The 19,958-nt window shown below is 39.1% G+C and overlaps 1 long non-coding RNA gene across 2 annotated transcripts in view; it reads left to right on the forward strand.

Moving 5' to 3' along the window:
• LOC110469413 (uncharacterized) overlaps nt 1–16,978 on the forward strand; it is a 150,920-nt gene extending 133,942 nt beyond the window's left edge. For both annotated transcript variants that reach the window (XR_013339700.1, XR_002465243.1), the window contains exons 4-5: nt 16,241–16,335; nt 16,946–16,978. This is a non-coding gene — a long non-coding RNA (uncharacterized LOC110469413). The remainder of the gene's footprint in view (nt 1–16,240; nt 16,336–16,945) is intronic.
• Nucleotides 16,979–19,958: the final 2,980 nt, after the last annotated feature.

A 19,958-nucleotide genomic window follows, 5' to 3' on the forward strand; every position in this document is an offset into this window, starting at 1 on the left:
TGCCCTCTTTTCTGTTGTTCCCAAAGAAAACCTTTGTCTTGAAAAACACCCTCCCTCTTGTTTTTTTTTCAGTAATATTTGCTATTTAAAAACTGTTTATCAAACTGCTAAAAAATACTGTTCTTGTGAATGCAAATAAATCTGGAGCATGACAAGTTTCTCAAATGCAACACTGGCTCTGCCTTGAGGAAGTAGAAGGTACCTAAGCTCACAATGAACTGTGAAGAAAACAAACCTTGCTCTGCTTGTTGGACTTTCTTAGTAGTTTACTTTGAGAACACATTCAGGTTATGATAACTGGAGCAGAATTTCCTGCAGAATATCTGCTACAAACACAAATATATCTTTCTTTCGGTGCTCTAAAAGGTTTTTTGATGTTGTCTTTTTTCACCATAGATACTTTCAAAGAAAGAAGAATCCCCCTGAACTTAGAAATCACAAACTCTTGTTGGGCAATATGTACTAAGTAGGAGATTTTTATTAGGTACAGATAGATTCTAGATTCATGCTACAGGGTATGAGCAAATTTTGATCCTCTCCAGCTTTGCAATGTTTTATAGTTAGGCCTCTTGCTTTTATAGATAATTTATTAGCAGGGGACAGAATATTTTTTTCAGCACTTGGACCTTTTCAGTATTTTCCAAGGGCTTGCCCCCGATTAATGAACACATTTTCAAGTCTAAAGACCTCAAAGTGTTTGTTTGAAGAGTTGCCTATTACTTTTCCCTATTTTTTTTTTAATTAACAGAAAGGATTTGCAAACAAATTAAGTAAACTCAGTTACTCATCTTGGCCTAATTATTTTTGGAGTTTATTCCCATATCAGAGTTGGTAAAAATCAGGCAAATATTTTGACATTTGGTCACTTTACACTCTGTGAAGGTGAGGAGTCCTCTCCAAAGCCTTGCCAGGGGGTGGGATAGCTCCTTTTCCACAGAGTCACAGTAGGATCTATCCACCAACCATTGCAGTAATGTTCTAGCACGTGCTCTTCATCTTACAGCCTCATTCTGTTTTGTTACCAGCAGGCATTTTATGGGATGGGATTGAAGACACACATATGTAGCAAGATAGTTTGGTTCACGCTGCTTGGAGCTCATTTTTGGCTTTTAACAGCTGCGCTGCATTCGGGGGACCTCACAGCTGCACTGATGTAAACAGAGCCCTTGGCTGGAGGAAGGACAGCCTCCCCCACAGCTGCAAATCGCAGGACAATCCATCCGCACCCTGCTCAGCGGAAGAAGAAGCGGCTTCATTTTCCATCTGCTGTGGCTGGATGGGGTCTGCTGGCTGGTGCAGAGAATAGGAGACCCCAGCCCAGCTTCCTCTTGGCTCCATCCCTGGCCATGAGCGGGCATCGTGCTGGGAGCCAGCTGTGCCCAGCAGCTGGGGGGATGCTGAGCGGAGGAGAAGGCTGCACTCCAGGCACACCGCCTCCCGCTCTGCAGAGGAAATCTTTCATGCCTTCATCCCTGCTCCCTGCATGCTCCTGCGAAGGCCAGAGACAAACTACCTAGCCATTATTGTATTACCCAATGCATCCCGGCTAATCTTGTTTTGTGTCAAGGGAAAACCCAAATGAAATCATTGTGCTTTATGGATATTTGTGTCATCTGAAGAGAATGATTCCATTAAGATTAACACAAAGGCTTCTTTTTGCTAATAGCCTTTGAAATGAAATTTGTTTTCTCAAGAGTCCTTCATTTAAATAGGAGTCCTTCTCTTAAGTCAAGGGAAGAAAAATTGGTATTGTTTTTTATAATTGATCAAGAGAAATCTGTATTACAGTAAATATGTGGCTATGTTTCTCACAATGAACAATATACTTACCTAAGAGATACACACTTTAAGCTAATCAACTCTTTCTCTTTAAAAACCTAGGAAAATATTATTATTTAAATTTAGAGATATTATCCTAAATGCACTATAGCTAGGTAGCATCAATGTGTTAAATTCAATATAATCTTAGATAAAAATGATAAATTATTTATTTGAAGCAGTGGATAAAACAATTCCAAAGCAATCATAGGTGAAATTAAAAATCACAGCTGAAATTTTGAAATTTGCTTACTAAATAGGTTATAGCCACATAGATGCAAAGAATATAGGAGCTGCATGGCTTTTTATCATCTTTTCTTGTGCTGTTGTCAGTACAGATGTTTTCAGTGGGAACAATCACTCCTTGTGAGACTTGATACTACAGCTTACTTCCTGGAAAATTTGGCACAGGGTGGTTTAGGGAGAAGTTTGCAGATTTTGGTTTTGCACTGGCAAGTAGGAGAGAATGAGAAAACAAATTGTGTAGTAAGTGAAACAAAAACACAGAAAACTTACATATCCATTGCCAGCTTTTAGGGGAATGAAAGCACTTGAGATTTCGCAGTCTTACTGGAATAATTAGAACTACATAATATTTAGAATACTTAAGCCCAAGAAAATCTTGGGAATATTAAAAGGGTGATGTTAAATCCTCTGCAAGGAAGGAAGAGCTAGGCCAGGCTTTGAAAGGATATAAAAAAAGGGAAAATCTGTGATCTGTGCTGGATGTGCTGTCTAACTGCTAACAAATTTGCACAGATGTGAGAAATACAGCATGAATGAAAGCTAAAAGAAGACCCATCTGGAAGAATAAAAAAATAAAGTGATGCATTTATTTAATTTTTCCAGCTTCCTGCAGGTCTGGCTTCCCAGCTTCCACTTTTGTCAAACCGATTTTATCACCTGGAGCTGTACAGTGTCAGATAAGGACAGTGTGTTGGCATTTATAGGGGAAGTTGTTTGCAGTGTCCCACGTGTCTGGTCCTGCTGCCAAGGGGTCAGTGGCTGTTTAATGATAGGAACTCCCATTTTGGAATAGTTGTGACAAGTGTAATGCCAGGCCAGTTTCTGATAGCTTTGTCATATGCTATGGGACTACTCACAAACTGCTCATGCCTTTATGTACAACACACCATGAATAGTAGCAAAACTGGACAGCTGGAAAATAGTCAGATCCATGGTGGCAACAGTGTGAGTGACCCCAGCCTTAATCCCTGAGCTCAAAGAAAGGGATAGAAAGACTGCTGGCACCGAACCACAGCTCAGCATGTAAGGAGGATTACATTCAAGATTAGACAGGCATTTTTGTTGCCTTTGATCTTGGTTTCATAGATGACAGCAGGTTGCTAAAACCTTCAAGGCTTAAGAGAACACAGAGGATATTTCATGAAAGGTGGGAGTTACACCAGTAAAATGCAGAAGGGATGAGTGAAGTTACCACTGGTGGGTTTCAGCTGACTGGCACTGACCAGCACAGTGAATAACTCTGCTCAGATTTCAGCATCCTTCCTTTCTTATGACTGGATGAAACAGAATATTTTGTTCTAGAATGTCACATTTTGACCATGAATTAGAGATAGTTATAATTCCATCAGGTTGGAGGGAAAAAGCTCTGCTCTTTTCTTTCACCAAGGGTATGCGCCTTGATTTATAGAAAATCAGTCTCTCTTCTTACATTAGCTCTTGTCATCAACAGTTGCACAGGTGGAAGCCCATGAGGTGCTGATGTCAGACTAATCCCTGTGTCTGCAGTCATGGACCAGGCTCTCACCAAGCAGACCCAGACCAAAAATCTGTGATCTGAGTAAGATAAAGCAAGGATAAGATACCCTGCTTGCTATCCTCATATCACTGCGGGGGCAAACACCTCTCTCTGTCTCTTAACTTGGAAATGTTCTTTGGACTAAAGTGTCAGTTTTTACAAATTAATATTTTCCAATAAAAGAACTAGCCAGAAAATTCCTGGCCAGTTCCACTCACAGTGTCAAGTCCTGTTTATCAACATTTAGCTGAGACTAGAAAATGTTTACTTTAGTCCTAGCAGACTTAGCAAGGCTTAAGTAAGGCATCAGAGGTGACAGAAGAAATGCTCTGATGCCAATTACCAACTGTCATCTTGATTTGCAGGGAAATGGTCTTCAGGGTCCTTCTTTCTTTTGATGAGGAAAGCATGCCTATGTTTGACCCACCAATAATAATTTTGACATCTCTAAAACACATTCACACTGACTGTCTTGATCTGTTTAATGCCAAAATGTAACAGGACCACTGGAAATATGAGCCATGCTTTCCAGTTTAAACAAAGGGAGTATTAACTCCTTTTCCTGGTGTCCTACGTTAGGCCATAAGATATTGAACAATTTCCTTACTTCCCCCACAGAAGACAGAAAATCAATTTCCCTCCATTTCTGCTCCATTGTGTTGCTTGATGCAAACCTTTTCCCATCAAACTGCCCTGCACTGCCCTATGTCCTTCAGCACAAAAGTTTTCCTGAGAGCTTCTGTGCTTCACTCTGCCAGTGATTAGAGCTAGGAGGCATATTTTGGCTCTTGCTATCTGTTTGGGCTTGTGTGTTCCCTGCAACATATGTTGAACATGTGCTGGGTGAGTATTTTCCCTTCTAACATAAGTTACATTCCTGGTACTGCCGCATCAGCAGCATCTGGCTGTCTGGGAGCAAGGAAGGAAACAGTGAATGCATTTGAAAAATCACTGATGGCCAGGCAGCTGAAGGACATGACATATAAACTTTTCAGAAAATGCTTTAAGGGGCAGACATTCACTTAACCCCATCTGGAGCACATAGCAAGCTGTTTGATTTTGTTCATTCTTCTGGACAATTCCGGTGACGACAGCACCGGATACTATTTTTATGAAGAATATCACATTGTGAGCACCTGCATGAATAATGCTCTTAGTCCACAGCATTTTGTCTTACATGCTCCTTGTAGTCTCAGTTTCTGTGCTGAGTTGCACAGTTTTTCCAGTTTAAAAATGCAGAATTGGTATTTTTTCACAGAGTCTGCAGGACAGGTAAAACCAGCCAAAACATATAAAAAAATCTGAGTGCTGAGAACAAATGGATTCTTGAAAAAGTCAGATGAAAATGCCTTTGATCCTGAAAAATTAATTATGTTCTCCTGCAAAGTCATGGGAAGGAAGAAAGCTGTGATGAGCATAGGAAATATTTGTTGTTTGCAATGAGCGAGGTTAAAATGTGCTAGTCAGTTATCAGGTACACAGAGAAGATATTGTGCCAGATGCACAGATTGATGGGTTATAAAATGATTTGAAAACTGAAGGTCATATAGATGGCATACTGCAAATTAGACATTTAAGCAGATGGCATGGGTATTCACTAGTCCACCTGGCTGGAAGAGGCAATTTTCCAATGCTGTACAAAAATATCAGCAGATAAATAATAAAAAGCAGCTAAGTAGGCTAAACTGCTCTAATTACTTAGTTGCCATTTTTCACATTTCTGATCTTGTTCATTTTTCACTTGTAACTGATTTTCTATATGATAATAAGCTGCCTAGTCCCAGGCAATACAAGATAACAAAAGCATGGAGGGGGAAAGTTTTGAGTGAAATTTCATGTTCAATTAGTATGGTACCTACATTTAAAATTTTTCCTCTGAGTGAGCAAAAGTAATTAGTAAGAAGAAAAGTAAATCCAGATAGCCACTCTTGTACCTTGTCACCATCATAAACAGCAGAGGGGGGGACACAGAACAGTAAACAGGAGGGGGGAAATATGCCCTGTAAGAAGGTCAGGATGAGCAGGAGACAAAGTAATGAGATAGAAAATGTGAAACTTTAACTGCAAGCCCTCACAAAATTCCCTGTGTAGAGACATGATGTGGTTGACTTAGCACAAAGGCAGCATCCTGCCAACTATCTGGAAAGTGGAAATAAATGTAAGTTTGGTTTTGAGGCAGAGCTTGGAAATTTCTGGCACCTGGTGCTCCCAACAGATCCCATGGGACCTGTTGCTTGTCCATGTCACATATGACCTGAGACAAAGCCACCTTGCTTCCACCATCAGCTATTGAAGCAGATACGGCTGTAATAGATACGGAGGGAGGTTTCATTAGCATCACTAAGCAATGGCCCATGCCCTTTCTGGGATGGAATTCATTGGCACTAAAATTCAATGACAAAGAGCTACACTTACACAGGAGAGAGATGTTGAATCGATGGGAATGGTTTATATTCTTCTGCTGTTTTGTTGTTTTGTTTTTCATGTTTTTTTTTTTTTTTTTTTTTTTTTTTTTGGTAACAAATAAGAGGCTCAAGAGGAAGTGAATGCTAAAGAGCATCAGACAGCTATGATCCCACTAAGCAACACATTACTGAGGCAAAAACAGAGCTTCTTTCTCTGCTCCTTGAATAGTCTTAGTCAAACCCTGAGAGTGGAAAGGTCAGAATAATTAGACAGAAGCACTCAGCTTCCTATTTAGTGGTAGTGGTGAGAGAAGGGAACTTTGAGAGTGTTGTTTTGTGCTGAGGGAGGATGCATTGCTATGTGTTCTTGTTAAATACAGTTCAAAATAAATCTCAGCTACAGAAGTGCATGTCACAGCCTCAAAATACCTTTTCTTTCTTGAAAGAATATGCAGCTTTGTTAGAGATGAAGGCATTACCTTGAAAATGAGGAGTCCTGCTGCAGAAAGGAAATGACAGTCCCCAGCACTATGCAACAGAGCTGTTTGCCACTCTGCCCTTCTGCTTGAGAGAGGTCTCATTGCAATGTTTGCTTTTTTTTCCTCAGCTGACATAGTATTACTTCAAGAAACATTCTCAGAACAGCAATAGAGAGGTATTCTCAGAACACTGAGTTGGCAGTGGTCTTGTTTTGAAGATAAGTATTGGCTTCCACCAGAAAAAAAAAGGCTGTATTTTTAGGATCATGCTGACTATTGAAAGAAGAGCAAGATCCTAAATATTTTGTGGTGTTTTCAAAGAAAAGTTTTAATGCAAAAATGCACTGATATTAATGAACTCAATTGATCAAATGCTTGCCAGCGAGAATAATGATCTAGTTTCTAGTCAGCAAACTGATGAATGTACACGTCCCACCTGCAGGTAGATGGGATTCATTTGATTGTGAGATGTTAGTTGGTAGTTATCAGGGTAAAATTTGTCCTCTGCCTTCCCACTCTCATGGGATCTCAGAAGAGAAAGGAAAAAAGTTGGTTGCCCTGGGGCAGGGTAACACTTTAGCTATTCCAGTACCTAGTTTCCTAGAGGAATGACAGTAGATGCCTTAAAGAGAACATGAAGCAAGGCAATACTTCCCTAGACCTCTCTCCAGCTCCCAGCAGCTTCTGTTCTAGGTTCTCTGAACTAGAAATAGTGTTCTTGCATTCAATGTCCTTATTGGGTGGTCTGTATGGGGGAAAACTGCCTCTTTTAGCAGCAACCTGCCTGCATATAAGTGGGAGAAAGCAGGAGCAGAAGGAGCATCTTCTCTCAATTGCACAGCCTACAGGAAGCTGAATTTCTGCTGACACACCCAAAACCTGCATGTTTTGACATTGTTCAAGGCCTGTGAGTTTCATGGGTGGCATGGACTCCTAGAATGATAAAGCCAATATCTTCCTGTCTACCTTTGAGGACACTTGTATGGATGTGTTGTTTCAGAAGCACATGAGGAAATGTGTCCATACATGACTGTCTGCTACATACCTGGCTCTTGGGGCAAGTCCTTGCTCCAAATCTCTGCATCTAAGCCCTGAATTCCACAGGTTCTGTGCTCATCAGGGGCCACAGAGCTTTTCCTCACTAAAAAAATGGCATTAAATGTGTCTTTGAGTTTTGTGCTTATTTTTAAAAGGAATATCTGCCACCAAGTGGAAAATGTTATCACTTCACCAATATTTATAGATTATTACCAGTAATAATCTTAGCATTAATCTTTCTTATTGCTCTAAAAGAGTTCAAAACAAGCAGACAGATAGAAAAATGTAGTGCTGAAACAGAGCATCAGTCGTCTTGCTGGTTCCCTTTCAGCACATATTAGAGACTTTGCTGAGGCATAACCTGCTGTGTGCCTAAACACAGAAAAATGACAGAGGGGCTGTGGTGTGGAGACAGCCTTTCATTTTTCAGCTTTACAGCTAGGCCTCCTGACATCAGAGATAATGCTCCTGAAATACATGAACAGCAGAAATTCACATTCAAATGTGAAACTTCTGGTGCATTGTTTTTTAATTCTTGTACCAAGCCTCATCTGTTGCTTTGACTTAAGCCATTTTCAACTAACCCTACCTACAGCAACTATTAATGTGTTTAGTTGCAAAAATCTTAGGAGGAGTGCTGTGATGTATCAGTGACTGATGAGAACAATTGTTTTGTTTTTTTCTTTCCCATCCATTATACTTTCTACAAGAGCTTCAGCAGGGACCAAAGAGACCTCTGAAAAAGAGACCTCTGAGAAACTGAAGAGAATTTATTCCCCTGACCTATGGATCTGTTGTCAGTAGTTCCTGGCTGCTCATGGCCAGAACCAAAAATGGCTGAAAGTCAGCTCTTACATTTTTAGCTCTGCTATAGTCTTTTAACTATAGCAGAGGTGATATAAGGAAAAAAAAAAAAAAGAAAAACCCAACAAAAAACCCCAAACACAAAAACAAACAAACAAACAAAAAAACCATGACACAATGGCAGAGAAAGGATAGCATAGAAGAAAAACTGAAAGGAAAAAAAATCAGCAACATTTGGATTTGATTATTCAAACAGGGCCAGTACTCCACTGTTTTTTTTGGGATGACCAGGTCCTATAGGAGATGGTCCCATTACTCCAGCCCAAACTTAAGAACAGGCAGGAGGTGAAGAAAATGGATCTGGGGAAGGTCTGGTGCTGATGGAGACCTGAAACATTACAGAACACAAAGTCAAAACAAGTCCATGTCAGTGTTGATTGAGCCTGTATTTAAAAAGTCACACAAGGGTAAAGTCAGTGGGCAGCTACTGTCATCTTGACCAGATGGACACACAACCAGAATGACCAACTCCCATCATCGTAGCCTGCTGCAGAGCTCCAAAATGAAGTTAGAGTCCTGAGTATTCATGCAGTGCCTCCCCTAAAACGGTTGGACAGACCTCCTGGGAGACTGTTCCATGAATAAGAAGTAATTTTGTCAAAACTTCTGTGCTTAAACAAACACAGAATGTTAAAAAAGTTTTATTTGCTGCTGCTGAAGCAGGGACAGCCAAGATGCAGTGACATTTTCTTTTGCCACTGGCTGGACCAGCAGCTCCACAAAATGACTTTCTTCTACTTAGGAAGCAAAGCAAAATGTATGACTTAATGATCTTTTAAAAATGTCTAAATAAGACACATTTTATTCAGCTTTGGGTACTCTAAGATAGTTAGAGGTCTCTGCCCATAGAAAAATGCCATGAAATGCAGAAAAAATTACTAAGTAGTAGGGAATATTTACAAGATGGCTTTTGTATAAAACAACATCACTTTTTATGTTTGCTTGTAGACAATGCAGGTTGTGCTCTTATGGGCTCAAGGCTGCACAGCAAGTATATTTTTGGGAGGAAGAGATGGGTTTTTAAAGTAATCTTTTTCCTTAGTTATGTTTTCTTATCTGATCAGATCTCCAGCATGGAAGACAGTAAAACAGTTTTTAGATAGAGGCTGTAGAAGGATGCTGTTTATTCTGGTCCTTCTAGACATTGCTGTCTTGCTCTCTTTAAAGAGTTCACACTTGCAACTTGCATGAGTATGAAGCAACCTTTGATTCATACTATAAGCTCATCCTGGAGTAGCAGTAGTGGGCCTTAGCACAAATGTTTGGGCTTTTGAATGATAAATTCTGAAACAGGTCTCCACCGTGTGATGGAGGAGGCAGAAGAAATACTGGAAATACTTTATCTCAACTGTAGAAAGAGAAATCCAGCCAAGGCTAGTGATGTTCAACTCCATGTCAATTGAAATTGGGATGTAGGAAAAATTATATGCACTGTAAATAGATATAAATTTTTATTCTGTGTATATACTGGTTGAAAGAAATTTATTCATAACTCATCTATTTGAATGTACTTATGAACTATTGAAACTGCATGTCTCTGTGCTAGGTGAAAAGCATAAAGTCATTTTTGTCTCTACCTATGCAGTCATCAGAAATACTGGCACCTTGTGGTGCTCTGTATTGGCTATTTTCCACGAAAACTCAGTCCACCTTAGGCTTTCATCAGGCTTACTTAGCAGTCTGTAATGTTATCAACTGTAGGGAAGGTCCTAAATAAACTACCTGTATTTTTTCTGTCCCAGCATATCATATTAGCAAACTCAATTTTGCAGCCTTCAGGAGAAACAGAGTTCCTGATCTTTTACCCAAAACACTTGCATTTTCCTCACTCGAGGGAATATGTAGCCTCCCACCTCTTCCCTACCTCCCTCCCCTCTGCTGATCTCCAAACAGAGCTGGTCCAGCTTCAGTTTCTGTGCCAGGATCTCTTTGCCAGAAGTCAGCTGGACCTGACTCCCTTCTTGTTGCTGCGAGCTCTCTGTCCCTCAAAACTTGGATTCTAAGCATGTCCACTTGTGTGAAACACACTTTTGGGAACACCTTCCCACTGTGTCAGTCTCAACAGTGGTGATGAGCTCATTGTGCTGCTCCTTGTGGGAGGAATGGTTTTTTCACCCTGGCTACAGGCAGGACTCTGGCAGCCTGTGCAGAGCTGCTTTGCTGCTATGAAACTGTCCCCAGATGCTGCTTTTCCTTGCTCTGCCCCCTTATTTCTCTGGCACTTCTCAGGGCTGCCCACACATGCAGCTTTAATTGTTTTGCTGCCACCCTGCAGCCTGAGCACTTTCTGTGGGACTGTTTTGTTCTGGTTCATCCTTTTCCACAAGTGCCAGACACACTTAAATCAGAGTCTTAAAATCTTTAAGAATATCTCTAAAATATTTAAGGATAAGAAAGAGTGGAACCAAGTAAAAAAGGGGAAAAATGCAGCTTGACTTAAACTTAGTCAACAGGTACCTTATTGTGTTGTCTATTTAATCCAGTCAAAGCATATCCTGGCTGCCAGATGTCAGTCCTGGTCTTCACTGCCCACAGCAGCAATTCTAGCCTCAGGCAACATCTTCAGACAGCTGGAATCTGCAGTGATACCCTTTTTTTGGACAGTCTTACATGAGGTTTATACACATATCCTGAGGACTGATGGCTGTATCTGGAATTGGACATTAATTGGATGCTTAATAGTGACAATTTCCTCCTTGCCCTGGCTAGGAGCTACCATGAGAGTTCCACCTGGATGTGTTTCTGAAGCACTAAAGATAATTTTTAAAAATTTTTTATATGTCTTACTGAGTGAATGATGTAAGCTGTTGTGACCATAGTGAAGTTACTAGTAGCATTATTAAGGTTTGTACCAGTAAAAGGCTTTGTACTCAAGGAAGCCCATGGTCTCTAGTACATTGTTATCTGCATTTGGAGAGCACACATGACATGTTACTAACATGTGACAGATCTCATTAGAGGTTGCTTTGCTGGACATTTCTGAAATAATAAGATTCTCTTGAACTTTGAGGTCATATCACACCATCATTCTTCTGGATACCTTCTCAGCTACTTCTTAGCTTCAAGATCTGGTTCTTCCACACCTTCAGGGGCTTCAGCTGCTGTTCCCTTCCATAGCTGTCCTATCTCCCATTCCCTCTCCCCCTGGTTACTTCAGCCTATTTGTACCTTTCCAACAGTTGCCTATTGGCTTTCAGCTATCCTCTATCCATCCTGGATATAGGATATTTCCTCCCTGGTGCTACTCCCCTATCAGTCAAACTCTTACCAGTAGCAAACAGTTGTGGTACTTATTCTACATAAATAGCTGAATTAATTTGGTTGAATAATCTCATTGCTTCAGTGAAAACACACTGCTTCAATTTCTTGAACCTCATAATTATGGCATATTTGATACAAAATTTCCAAGGAAGTGATTATGGCTGATCTTCATTGGTAGCTCCCTAAAACTCTATGGGGTGCTACACAATAAGCCTAGAAGGACCCATTAAATTGCGTCTTGAATCTGGGAATATAGCAGTATTTTTAAAAGTTCAAGAGGTATATTGCCCTTATCACAAATCTCAACATTATCCAAGTCAAAAAATCCAGATTTCAGATGGTTAAAAGGATATCAAAATGTGTTATCTGAGAGGATGCCTAAAACAACCATATAGGTTTAACTCAGTCTGGCCATAGGAACAACCAGAGGAATGCCATTAGGAATTACAGTAAGAGTGAGAAACTGGTAAGAGCTAAAGAAATAGGAAGGAAAGGAGGGAGAAGTAGAAACTATTGAAATTAGTTCAATATATCCAATATCTAAACTAACAGATTTAGTTTAGCAGATGCAGCTAACCTGAGATGGTTTAGTTAACAACTTATTTTAGTTTGCAAGATGACTGGGATGTTATTATTTTATTCCAAGTGGTCTTATAGTAGTTTTACCTTCTTCAGGATGTTGATGAAAACAAAAGCTTCCGTTTGTCACAGAACAGATGACAAAGAAGGAGTTTTGTTGCATATACAAGCAACATTAAAAATGAGAACAATTTAAGTGAGTAAAATACAGGGGTTGGGAGGTAGAGTTATCTGCTTTAAAAATATTTTAACATAAAATTGAGGTAAACTGATTTCAAGGATTTGAATTCAGCTCATCAGTCACACACTTACTTAAAATATTGCAAACCAATATTTCATTATTTGCAGCAAAATAATTTGATGTTTCAAAAGGCCTTTTAAAATTACCTATGACATTATTTAGTAGGATTATTCATTGACTATATGGATAGACATTGTTTACAACATATTTCTGCCAAATTTTGTTTTCTCTAAATGTTTAAAAACTTTAGAGTATATTGTATATAACAATGTGCAGTGGGTAACCTTAAAAATAACACCTATTTTCTATAGTAAAAAAGATAAGAAAGAGTTACCATGCCAACTGCATGTGATTAGTGGTGGCAGCTGACTGCCAACCATTCTTAGCTATGGTCTTCCTTAATTTGAGATAGCTGTATATGGGCATTGGCTGAAAGGCTATTCTCTCTTCCTTGGATCAGTGTCCTTTAAATATAAAAACCTATGATTGCCTTTATGAGGTTTTGTTCTATGGTGTGTCATTATTTTAAAATTTATATTGAGGAGCTTAGCCCTCATTAATGTAGAAACATCCACTACAGGGCTTTTTGTGACCCATGGGTGTATAAGTTGTTTGCTGGAGCTGGGGATTTAACAAGGTCTCTTATTGCCAACAAAGAGTGTGAAGCCTTCAGAAAACCCATCCAAAACTGTGGATCTTCTGGGGGACCTTTATGGTTGCTTCTGTTTTTGAAATCCAGCAGAGAAGATTCTAACACTGCTGGGAAAACCATAACGAGGCAGCTGGGTGATTTATTTCTCATTGTTACAGGTTGGCAGCTGGATGACCTGGAAGCCATTGCAGCCTAGCTGGAGAAAAAAAATAGTAGCTTTCAGCTAATAATACAGTGATAAGGGATTTTCTCTATATTTCTACAAAATACTTCTTGCATTCATCTTCAAAAAAGGAAAAACAAGGAATTAAACCAAGAAATTGTGTTCTGCTGTGGTTTAAAATGTGACAACGCATGATGATCAAAATGACTATAAATATAGATATAAATTACAATAAATTTATTGTCATTGCCTTTGTAAAAGTCAACTGTAACAAAATGAGGGACTAGAAGACGATAGTGAGGATCTGCCTTTGCTTTACTGTTAATTGATTTTAATCTTGCTGCCTTCCTCTGGTGATCAATTGTTGTCTGAGTTTTGTGTATCCTTCTAAATGCTAAATCTGTGCATGACAGAGATAGACAGTATTAATGTTACAGACTTTGATAACATCTCTGTATTCTTCCCAGCATGAATTCACATTAGCATTACGTACAGGAATAATTCATTTGATGTATCATTATTCCTTGTACAGAGGATTTAGATATGATTTTATGACACTGAACTAATATTACTTAAAGAATACATTCTTGGAAAAAAATTTAGAAAATTGTGTGGAAGAAACTTTCTGTGCATCTCATACAAAATATTTCTGTTTGCCTGTGCCAGCACAATGTTTACACTTCTGCAACAATATGATTGTCTATAGGTTTCAGAGTTCTTTTCCTGAAGATCTGATGCCAAGCAAATATTTCTACAGAACACTTTTTCAGTTTGCTAAGATATTTTTTGAGTTCTTACCCCATTTTCTAATTGACTGTGTTAAATGAAAATGCAGTAACCATACCTTTTGCACTATTTCCAGGCCATTAATAAAGAGTAGCGTGAGCTCAGGATATGTCTGTTGTGAAATGCTGATTGACACTGCCTTCCTTTTTGACTATGAACCTTCCTCTGAACATCTGAGCACCTTTGCTCTCCACATTTTAGTAGTTTCATCTGGACCAAGTTTCTCTAGTTCCTTTGCTATATTACTTGAGACAATGTCAAGGACCTTAAGAAATGAAGATTTTTGACATGCTTTCCTCTGTCCACAAAGCCTGTTCCCAGTCAAAGAGGGAAATTGTATAGGTTCAGATCAATATGTGCTTGACAGACCAACCTGGCCTCCTACTTGCTTCTTTGGAGTCTTAATTTTTATAAATAGTTTGTCTAATTTTCTGGCATTTCTTGGGAGGTGACATTAACCGAAGTCTCCATTCTCTTGTCTACAGCTTTTGAAACAGGTGGCTTGTTTGATCTTTTTCAGTTTTCTAGACAAAACCTTTATGAAGGCAATCACTAATGACTCTGATACTCGCCATATTTCAACAGCTAAGGTGAATTCTACTAGGCCAAGCAATTTGGAAAAAATAGAAAAACAGACCCTAAACTAAAATGCACAGTAGCTTGTCTCTCCCTTAAGTAACCTAGATTGTTTTTCCTCATGTGAGATAGCTTTTCTTTTCATGTGGAATTTAATGAAGACTTAATCAATCACTTAATGCTTACCAAGCATTTTAGCCTTTTAGCTTTCTCTGTCCTCTTTTCCAAACCTTCTATCTCTCTCTCTTTCTGTTTAACCTGCTGCTGCAGACTTTTGGATTGTTTTATCATCCCTATGACTTGTTTTGAATTGTATCTCATTTCACACACTGATCCCTCTGACTGTAAGAATTTTGAGTAGTTAAACTTTATTTCCGCTTCTGGTATACCTCTTTCTTCTCTCAGAGATCCTCATAGTTTATCAAACTGCATTCCTGGTACATTTCCTACCCATTTCCTCCCCAACTGACTAGAATATTCTACAATTTTGCTTTTATTATCTCCTTAGGGGTCAATAATTCTGAACTCCTTTTCCCTGTTTCCCATGGGATCTTATTTATTAGGTTTTCAAGTTCCTCCTTGTAGTCCAATATCTTGTCTTTGCTTTTTTTCACTTGTGGGGGCTCTTTAACTCATTTCCTCAGCTCAGCTTGCCTCCTCTTTTTCCCTTTCACTCTGATATTTTCAAATAACTTTTCCCTACAGACTATGCTGAGATTCAGACCTACTTCCCTTCTGGTTGTTTGCACAGTTTTCTGCATCAAAAAAATCATCAAATTTGCTCCTTGGGAAGTTTCTGGAGAGCCTGCTCTCCTCTTTCCCAAGAGTTGCTTGGAGTTTTCAAGCTTCTTACTGTGAAGCCCTGTACCCTGGGGACTTTCTGCTCATTTCTCACAGAAGTGTCTTCCACTTGATCCCCTTGGTTTGATGGCTGACATTTGCCAGGATAACATCTTTGCTTTTTTTTGTCATTATTATTATTATTATTAAGATGTTTCTCTATAGATCTTTTCACATTCTGCCACTCAGCAGTACTTCTTCCTTGCCTTTCCCTGGCTGAACAAGCTGGTAAGTATTCCAGCCATGTGAGTATTCCCACCAGCTCTCTATTCTAGTTGACTCATAGTTTTATTCTTGTTTAAGGACATCCAGCTCTGCCAGATAGCTCCGCATGATTTTGTATTAATACACAGGCATCTGAGATGTTCAGAAATGCAGTCTGTTCTCTGCCTTTTTTGTTCTTCCTATGATGTTTTTTTCCTCTGCTCTGTTACTCTTGTCCCTCATCCAAGTCTGCACTTCTTACACTTCTCTCACTTGTTCCCAGCTATCAAGATTTTTTCCCAAGATGCTGTTTTTTTTTTTTTTTTTGGAGTGAGACAGATCCCTTTTCTTCTCAGACATCCTTCTGAGACCCTCTTGACAAAGTTAGCTGTGCATGAAATTATTCTGAGGATGTCTCTGTCTATGTCACTATTAAAAAACCAAAGAAAATGTTATTAACCTTTTGATAGAAAATGGAGGTTTTGGCAATGATGCTGAAAATATGTTTTTGTATTGTATCACTTCTTACTGCTGCTTACAGCTTACTATCTTTTATATTGTTTTTATTTCAGATATTTCCTGGAAATGTTTTAGTATCTTGGAATGAAGACCTGGTCTGATTGCATACCTGGAAGAGAGAGATAACTATTACTGACTGTTCTTTGGGGTATATATCATCACAACAGATCACTCACTCACCTGCTCACATAGCTTTTTTCCCTAGGCTTACTTTGCAATAATTCATAATGATTTTATTATCTTTGTCCATTTTCTTCTCTTCATAGCTCTTTGCACTCCCACCTTGTGCCTGGAAATTTTTCTGAGACAATTTTGGTGTCTGCTATGCCGACATAATTTCATATCTACCTAGGGCAGTTAAATGTTTTGGGTTTTTTCTGCATTTTATTTTCACATAGATTGATGGGGAAGAGATCTCTGCATTTTTTGGTATGAAATACAATATTTTTCTGTATTTCTTTACAATTTTCTATTATCTTTTATCTTGCTATCTGATTGCAGCATAAGTGATTCTTATCATACATTGACATGATTAATATATTTTCAGATTTCTGGTTTTATTGTATGAAATGCTGTTGGATTAGAAGGTTTGATAACTTGTTCAAGGCCACTGTGTCTTATTATTACAAAGTATGCATTTATATGGCCTAAAGATTTTCTGGAGGTCTACAAAAAAAAAAAAAAAATCTATTCATTTTTTTAACTTACTGCAATCTAAAACAAATTCTGTTGGTTTGTTTGTTTTCTTTTAAAACAAGAATGCCTTTCTAAAGCTGAGGATAGCTCCAGGCAATACAATACTGAAGAAGGATATTCAGAAGGTCACTTAAAACTTCATGTAGGTATTATACAGACCTATAGTAAGAACAATTTTACTAAAGAGAGGAAAAAAGGTCCTGTAGTTACTCCAGATTATACATTAAGTGTTATGCTGCAGAAAGAAATGTGGGGTTTTTTTCTATCTAACCTAGGAAAGTATGTGAATAATCATTTGAATCAAGTACTGACATCTGTATGTGCTTTACTTGGCTTGCTTTTAATCAACAAACTGTCAGCCTATGATATTACTGTAAGTACACAGTTCAGGTGCCAAGAAATTACAGACCATTTTAAGTCCTGGGTCTGTGCTGGTTAGTGAGTTAATACAAGTGCATCTAATATGCATGCCTCATGCCTGAACAGATACAAAGTATGCTTATTTTGGCTGGTGGAAGTACATCCTGGAATGTGTTTTTCAATTTTGAACATCTTGATTAAAAAAAAAAAAAAAAAAGGAAAAGTAAAAAAAAATATATATACAGGAAGAAAAGTCAAGAAGTTTCTAAATGCCAGTTTGTCTGGTTTAAGGGTTATTAACTCATGAAGAATATAAAAGTATAATAGTTGCTGGTCTGTGATGGGAAAATGTGTATAATGAATACAGGAACAACAACCAGGGAAAAAAAAAGAGCAATCAGGAGGAGTGATTTACTGCAGTGTCAGTATTTCATTAGTCTATATTTGCTCTCACTTGCCATGAACTCACTGAAGCTGCTCTTCGTTTGATGTGACCGCAGCAGCTCAGTTGACCCTTTCAGCAGCAACTGTGCAAGGCAAGGTCTGCTCCAGTCCCTGGGACTTGCTGCACAAAGGAAGGCAGAGGCCAGCTGGCATGATAGATTTTGGTTCATTGACTGTAGCATGATGGAAAACATTCCCATTCACCAGAAAGCTGTGAATGTGAAACCCTGCCATACCCATCCTTTTCCTTTCTTATGGCTTTTCCCTTCTTTTTCTCTCATTTTCTCCTTCTTTCTGTCCAAAAACAGGGAGTTAGCAGGGCTTCAGAGAGAAATCCTCAGCACTACTTCTTCAGTCTTTAACTGGGGGAAACAAAGCCACAGAGAAAGAGAGGCTGGTGTTAGTCTCTGTTGGTACTGATCATCAGAGATGCCACTTGATCAGCTGGGCAGAATGTGACAAGCAGCATTGGAATGCCAGGTTGATACCATGACCTGTAGTGACTCTTGTACCTAGAGAAGAAACTGTCAGCTGAAAACCAGAGGGAAAATGAAAATGCTTCTTTGCCATGCTCATCCTCCAGGCTGTAAAAAATAGGGTCATTCTCAGCAAGAAATCAGTTTCTGAGCAAAATTTCAGGATGTTAATGGGATACTATATTGATAGGCACATATATGAAAATGCTAAGTTGCAGAAAGGGAAAAAAGAGATGCAACCACATTTCCCATTTAAACAAGGAACACTAAAGTCTCTTAAAACCCTGCTTCCTATAATCCCAATGCATGGTTGAACAGATGCATTTTCTTTCTCACCTCTCTGGCTTCTGAGACATCAGATACTATCTGTTCTTAGATGCAGGATGCTGGGTTAGGAATGGCAGTTCTTGTGTTCCCAAGGGATTGCTCTGCTGGGGTTGCCACTGTTCATCTGCATTCAAATATGAATTTAAACTGAACTCATAAAGAAAGAAAACTTGTATAAAGCATACAGTAACTCATTCTGTTAAGGATTTGGCATGGCATTCAAGGGAAACCAATTATGATTTATGTCAATACAGCACAGATAATTTCCCATTGATTGACTGCCAGTTCCTTCATAAAATAATGAGTTAGGCCTGATGCCAGTGATTCTTGAGCACCATCAGGCCAGTGTTTCTATTTCATATGCCCTTGACAAGGTTTCTCTCAAAATTTTGTGAGTTAAATGAGTTTATAAGTTCTCTTAAAATACACAGACTCAAACAAACATAAACTGCGATTCCCTTACATGTTTTTGAGGTTTTGAAGTGCATGCTTTTGTCTAGACATTTGGCTACAGGTCCAGCAAAATTGAGTATTCATTCATTACTTAAAAAACAAACAAACAATAGGAGTTTCTCTGTTTGCTAAGGATTCCTCTTAGAAGATTAGTGTGTGCTCATATTCCAAGTAGCTCTCTGAGAAAAATAACTCATGTTCAAGCCTGAGGTTATCTGGAAGCAAGTGGTATGTCTTGAGGACTAACTGTGTGGGGAAAATCCTCTGTGCTTATCTGGAAGAGTAATTTACAAATTTTCTATTGCTGTAGGCCTGACCAATGCCAGTCACTGTGTGTGTGTTCATTATTCAAGAGACACAGAACTGAATTTTCCTGCCCTAAGGATGAGGACATGGGGGCTGGTCATGTCTGAACTTCTTGTGGTGTGGGATGGGCAAGTAGCTGAATCTCCCTTTCAAAATTGTGAGTGAAGTGAAGGCAGCAACTGGTGCTTCTGGAGAGGACATATACCCTCTGTCTCAGGAGAGTTTGCCATTTCAAACACAGAACTTCTCTCTTGAAATTATCTGCAGCTATTCTGTTTTTCTGCTCCCTTGCAATAAACTGTCAGGTCATAGACATCTGGTGAGAGAAGCACAGTCCTTTTTGTGCTGATTTTGGCTATTGTGGAGTTAAATTTCTTCCTAGTAGCTGGTAAGGGGCTGTGTTTTGGATTTCTGCTGAAGACAGTGTTGATAACATGGGGATGTTTTGGTTATTGCTGCTCACTGTTTGCACAGAGCCAAGGCCTTTCCTACTTCTGACTCCATCCCACCAATGATGAGCTGGTGAAGCATAAGAAGTTGGGAGGGGACACAGCCAGGACAGCTGACCCCAAGTGACCCGAGGGATATCCCATATGATAATGTCATGATCAGTACATAAAGCTGTGGGAAGAAGGAGGGAGGCAGGGAAATTCAGAGTGCTGGCATTTTCCTTCCTGAGTAACCATTTCCCATGACAAATCCTGGGTTC

This window comes from Lonchura striata, chromosome 3 (genome assembly GCF_046129695.1).
Source record: "Lonchura striata isolate bLonStr1 chromosome 3, bLonStr1.mat, whole genome shotgun sequence".
Lineage (NCBI taxonomy): Eukaryota > Metazoa > Chordata > Aves > Passeriformes > Estrildidae > Lonchura > Lonchura striata.